This window comes from Neovison vison, chromosome 11, assembly GCF_020171115.1.
Source record: "Neovison vison isolate M4711 chromosome 11, ASM_NN_V1, whole genome shotgun sequence".
Classification (NCBI taxonomy): Eukaryota; Metazoa; Chordata; class Mammalia; order Carnivora; family Mustelidae; genus Neogale; species Neogale vison.
In genome coordinates, this window is record NC_058101.1 from 109,119,756 (window position 1) to 109,126,596 (window position 6,841).

The following is a 6,841-nucleotide window of genomic DNA, read 5'->3' on the forward strand; positions in this document are numbered from 1 at the left end:
AGTTCACCAGCCTCAAGCTCTTAGTACTTTAGAGATCTTTATGGAGGTTTCATGACATGCAAAAGTCACTTTATTGACATAAACTCCAGTATGGTTGAAATGGGCTTGTTAGGAAAAACACCTTTAGTGTTCTTACCACTTGGGAAATTCCAAGGTTTTAGGAGCTCTGTGCCAGGAATGTAAGGAAGATCAAATATGTATTTCTTATCATATGTCACAATATTACAGGCTGCTTGCTAGAAAGTCAACCATCTGACTTTCTAGCACCTTCCAAAAGACTCCTTCCTCCATCACCCACTATCAAGTCTTCTCTTGCCATCACATTATATTTCACAGACAAACTCAATTATTTCAAAGTGTTGCTTATTACGTTTATAAACTTGTCTTCATTGTCTAGTTGAAGTATTTTTCTAACAAGCTTACTTAGGTAACCTAAGTTACTTATGTATTATACCTTTTCACATTAGAAGTAGTAGAGAGGGAGGAGTCAAGATGGAGAAGTAGCAGGCTGAGACGACATCAGGTAGCAGGAGATCAGCTAGATAGCTTATCAAACCATTGCAAACACCTACAAATCCAATGGGAGATCAAAGAGAAGAAGAACAGCAATTCTAGAAACAGAAAATCGACCACTCTCTGAAAGGTAGGACCGGCAGAGAAGTGAATCCAAAGTGACAGGAAGATAGACCGCCGGGGCGGGGTGGGGGGTCAGCTCCTGGCAAGCGGCAGAGCAATGGAGCACAAAATCAGGACTTTTTTTTTTTAATTTATTTGACAGACAGAGATCACAAGTAGGCAGAGAGGCAGGCAGAGAGAGAGGAAGGGAAGCAGGCTCCATGCTGAGCAGAGAGCCCGATGCGGGGTTCAATCCCAGGACCCGGGATCATGACCTTAGCCAAAGGCAGAGGCTTTAACCCACTGAGCCACCCAGGTGCCCCCAGAATCAGGACTTTTAAAAGTCTGCTCCACTGAGGGACATCACTCCAGAGGCTAAACCGGGGCGAAGCCCACACGGGGCCAGTGTGGCCCTGGGTCCCGCAGGGTCACAGAAGGATTGAGGGTGTCTGAGTGTCACAGAGCTCGCAGGTATTAGACCGGGAAAGCCAGCTATAGAGACAGAGCCAAGGAGTCTCAGGCTGGGTGAGCTCGGAGTGGGGCCAGAGGCCAGTGAGATGGGAGTGATTGGTCTCTTTTCTCTGAGGGTGCACTGAGGTGTGGGGCCCCAAGTTCTCAGCTCCTCCAGACTGGAGACTGAGAGGCCGCCATTTTCATTCTGGTCCTCCAGAACTCTACGGAAAGCATTCAAGGGACAAAAGCTCCTGAAAGCGAACCTGAACAGATTACTTAGACGGCCCCTGGTAAGGGCGGTGCAATTCTGCCTCTGGTAAAGACACTTGAAAATCACTACAACAGGCCCCTCCCCCAGAAGATCAATAAGAAATCCAGCCAAGACCAAGTTTACCTACCAAGGAGAGAAGCAGAATTCCAGTGGAGGAGAAAGCAAAGCATGGAACTCATGGCTTTCTCCCCATAATTCTTTAGCCTTGCGGTTAATTTAGTTTTTTTTTATTTTATTTTCTTTCTTCTGCTAAATTCTTTTTTAACTTTTACCCTTTTCTTTTTTAACGTTTTTTAACTAGTTTATCAAATATATATATTTTTTTCTTTGTTTTCATTTTTTAATTTTTTATTTCCCTGAACTTCTTTTTATCCCTTTCTCTCTCCCACAATTTGGAGTCTCTTCTGATTTGGTTAAAGCGCATTTTCCTGGGGTCTTTGCCACCCTTTCAGTATTTTATTTGCTCCTTCATATACTCATCTGGACAAAATGACAAGGCGGAAAAACTCACCACAAAAAAAAGAACAAGAGGCAGTACTGAAGGCTAGAGACCTAATCAATACAGACATTGGTAATATGTCAGATTTAGAGTTCAGAATGACGATTCTCAAGGTTCTAGCTGGGCTCGAAAAAGGCATGGAAGATATTAGAGAAACCTTCTCTGGAGAGATAAAAGCCCTTTCTGGAGAAATAAAAGAACTAAAATCTAACCAAGTTGAAATCAAAAAAGCTATTAATGAGGTGCAATCAAAGATGGATGCTCTTACTGCTGGGATAAATGAGGCAGAAGAAAGAATTAGCTATATAGAAGACCAAATGGCAGAGAATAAAGAAGCCGAGCAAAAGAGGGACAAAGAGCTACTGGACCACGAGGGGAGAATTCGAGAGATAAGTGACACCATAAGACGAAACAACATTAGAATAATTCGGATTCCAGAAGAAGAAGAAAGAGAGAGGGGAGCAGAAGGTATATTGGAGAGAATTTCCCTAATATGGCAAAGGGAACAAGCATCAAAATCAGGAGATGCAAAGAACACCCCTCAAAATCAACAAGAATAGGTCCACACCCCGTCACCTAATAGTAAAATTTACAAGTCTTAGCAACAAAGAGAAAATCCTGAAAGCAGCCCGGGAAAAGAAGTCTGTAACATACAATGGTAAAAATATTATATTGGCAGCGGACTTATCCACAGAGACCTGGCAGGCCAGAAAGAACTGGCATGATATATTCAGAGCACTAAACGAGAAAAACATGCAGCCAAGAATACTATATCCAGCTAGGCTATCATTAAAAATAGAAGGAGAGATAAAAAGCTTCCAGGGCAAACAAAAACTGAAAGAATTTGAAAACACCAAACCAGCTCTACAGGAAATATTGAAAGGGGTCCTCTAAGCAAAGAGAGAGCCTAAAAGTAGTAGATCAGAAAGGAACAGAGACAATATACAGTAACAGTCATCTTACAGGCAATACAATGGCATTAAATTCATATCTCTTAATAGTTACTCTGAATGTAAATGAGCTAAATGCCCCAATCAAAAGACACAGGGTATCAGAATGGATAAAAAAAAAAAAAACCCATCTATATGTTGCCTCCAAGAAACTCATTTTAGACCCAAAGACACCTCCAGATTTAAAGTGAGGGGGTGGAAAACAATTTACAATGCTAATGGACATCAGAAGAAAGCTGGGGTGGCAATCCTTATATCAGATCAATTAGATTTTAAGCCAAAGACTATAATAAGAGATGAGGAAGGACACTATATCATACTCAAAGGGTCTGTCCAACAAGAAGATCTAACAATTTTCAATATCTATGCCCCTAACATGGGAGCAGCCAACTATATAAACCAATTAATAACAAAATCAAAGAAACACATTGACAATAATACAATAATAGTAGAGGACTTTAACACTCCCTTCATGGAAATGGACAGATCATCCAAACAAAAGATCAACAAGGAAATAAAGGCCTTAAATGACAGACTGGACCAGATGGACATCACAGATATATTCAGAACATTTCATCCCAAAGCAACAGAATACACATTCTTCTCTGGTGCACATGGAACACTCTCCAGAATAGATCACACCCTGGGTCATAAATCAGGTCTCAACCAGTATCAAAAGATTGGGATCATTCCCTGCATATTTTCAGACCACAATGCTCTGAAGCTAGAACTCAATCACAGGAGGAAATTTGGAAAGAACCCAAATACATGGAGACTAAACAGCATCCTTCTAAAGAATGAACGGCTCAACCAGGAAATTAAAGAAGAATTGAAAAAATTCATGGAAACAAATGATAATGAAAACACAGTGGTTCAAAATCTGTGGGACAGGGCGCCTGGGTGGCTCAGTGGATTGGGCCGCTGCCTTCGGCTCAGGTCATGGTCTTGGTGTCCTGGAATAGAGCCCCGCATCGGGCTCTCTGCTCGGCGGGGAGCCTGCTGCCCCTTCTCTCTCTGCCTAACTCTCTGCCTACTTGTGATCTCTCTCTCTGTCAAATAAATAAATAAAATCTTAAAAAAAAAAAAATCTGTGGGACACAGCAAAGGCAGTCCTGAGAGGAAAATATATAGTGGTACAAGCCTTTCTCAAGAAACAAGAAAGGTCTCAAATACACAACCTAACCCTACACCTAAAGGAGCTGGAGAAAGAACAAAAAGAAAGCCTAAAGCCAGCAGGAGAAGAGAAATAATAAACATCAGAGCAGAAATCAATGAAATAGAAACCAAAAAAACAATAGAGCAAACCAACGAAACTAGGAGGTGGTTCTTTGAAAGAATTAATAAGATTGATAAACCTCTGGCCAGACTTATCAAAAAGAAAAGAGAAAGGACCCAAATAAATAAAATGATGAATGAAAGAGGAGAGATGGCAACCAACACCAAAAAAAACAAACAATTATAAGAATATACTATGAGCAACACTACGCCAACAAATTTGACAATCTGGAAGAAATGGATGCATTCCTAGAGACATATGAACAACCACAAATGAACCAGGAAGAAATAGAAAACCTGAACAGACCCATAACCAGTAAGGAGATTGAAACAGTCAGCAAAAATCTCCAAACAAACAAAAGCCCAGGGCCAGACAGCTTCCCAGGAGAATTCTACCAAACATTTAAAGAAGAACTAATTCCTATTCTCCTGAAACTGCTCCAAAAAATAGAAATGGAAGGAAAACTTCCAAACTCATTATATGAGGCCAGCATCACCTTGATCTCAAAACCAGACAAGGATCCCATCAAAAAAGAGAATTACAGACCAATATCCTTAATGAACATAGATGTTAAAATTCTAACCAAAAATACTAGCCAGTAGGATTCAACAGTACATTAAAAGGATTATTCACCACGACCAAGTGGGATTTATTCCAAAGCTGCAAGGTTGGTTCAATATCCGCAAATCAATCAATGTGATACAACACATTAATAAAAGAAAGAACAAGAACCATATTATACTCTCAATAGATGCTGAAAAAGCATTGGGCAAAGTACAGCATCCTGATCAAAACTCTTCCTGATCAAAACTCTTCAAAGTGTAGGAACAGAGGGCACATACCTCAATATTATCAAAGCCATCTATGAAAAATCCACCACAAATATCATTCTCAATGGAGAAAAACTGAGAGCTTTTCCACTAAGGTCAGGAACACAGCAGGGATGTCCATTATCACCACTGCTATTCAACATAGTACTAGAAGTCCTAGCCTCAGCAGTCAGACAACAAAAAGAAATTAAAGGCATCCAAATTAGCAAAGAAGAAGTCAAACTATCATTCTTCACAGATGATATGATACTATATGTGGAAAACCCAAAAGACTCCACTCCAAAACTGCTAGAACTTGTACAGGAATTTAGTAAAGTGTCAGGGTATAAAATCAATGCACAGAAATAAGTTGCATTTCTCTACACCACCAACAAGACAGAAGAAAGAGAAATTAAGGAGTCAATCCCATTTACAATTGCACCCAAAACTATAAGATACCTAGGAATAAACCTAACCAAAGAGGCAAAGAATCTATACTCAGAAAACTATAACGTACTCGTGAAAGAAATTGAAGAAGACACAAGGAAATGAAAAAAATTTTCCATGCCCATGGATTGGAAGAACAAATATTGTGAAAATGTCTATGCTACCTAAAGCAATCTACACATATAATGCAATCCCTATCAAAATCCCACCCATCTTTTTCAAAGAAATGGAAAAAATAATCCTAAAATTTATATGGAACCAGAAAAGACCTCGAAAATAGCCAAAGGGATATTGAAAAAGAAAGCCAAAGTTGGTGGCATCACAACTCTGGACTTCAAGCTCTATTACAAAGCTGTCATCATCAAGACAGCATGGTACTGGCACAAAAACAGACACATAGATCAATGGAACAGAATAGAGAGCCCAGAAATAGACCTCAACTCTACAGTCAACTAATCTTCAACAAAGCACGAAAGAATGTCCGATGGAAAAAAGACAGCCTCTTCAATAAATGGTGTTGGGAAAATTGGACGGCCAAGTGCAGAAAAATGAAATTGGAACATTTCCTTATACCACACACGAAAATAGACTCCAAATGGATGAAGGACCTCAATGTGTGAAAGGAATCCATCAAAATCCTTGAGGAGAACACAGGTAGCAACCTCATCGACCTCAGCCACAGAAACTTCTTACTAGGAACATTGCCAAAGGCAAGGGAAACAAGGGCAAAAATGAACTATTGGGATTTCATCAAGATCAAAAGCTTTTGCACAGCAAAGGAAACAGTTAACAAAACCAAAAGACAACTGACAGAATGGGAGAAGATATTTGCAAATGACATATCAGATAAAGGGCTAGTGTCCAAAATCTATAAAGAGCTTAGCAAACTCAACACCCAAAGAACAAATAATCCAATCAAGAAATGGGCAGAAAACATGAACAGACATTTGTGCAAAGAAGACCAACAGACACATGAAATGGCCAACAGACACATGAAAAAGTGCTCCACATCACTCGGCATCAGGGAAATACAAATCAAAACCACAATGAGATATCACCTCACACCAGTCAGAATGGCTAAAATTAACAAGTCAGGAAATGACAGATGCTGGCGAGGATGCGGAGAAAGGGGAACCCTCCTACACTGTTGGTGGGAATGCAAGCTGGTGCAACCACTCTGGAAAACAGCATGGAGGTTCCTCAAAAAGTTGAAAAGAGAACTACCCTCTGACCCAGCAATTACACTACTGGGTATTTACCCTAAAGATACAAACGTAGTGATCCGAAGGGGCACGTGCACCCAAATGTATATAGTAGCAATGTCCACAGTAGTCAAACTCTGGAAAGAACCTAGATGTCCATCAACAGATGAATAGATAAAGATGTGGTATATATATATACAATGGAATACTATGCAGCCATCAAAAGAAACGAAATCTTGCCATTTGTGACAATGTGGATGGAACTAGAGGGTATCATGCTTAGCGAAATAAGTCAATCGGAGAAAGACAACTATCATAT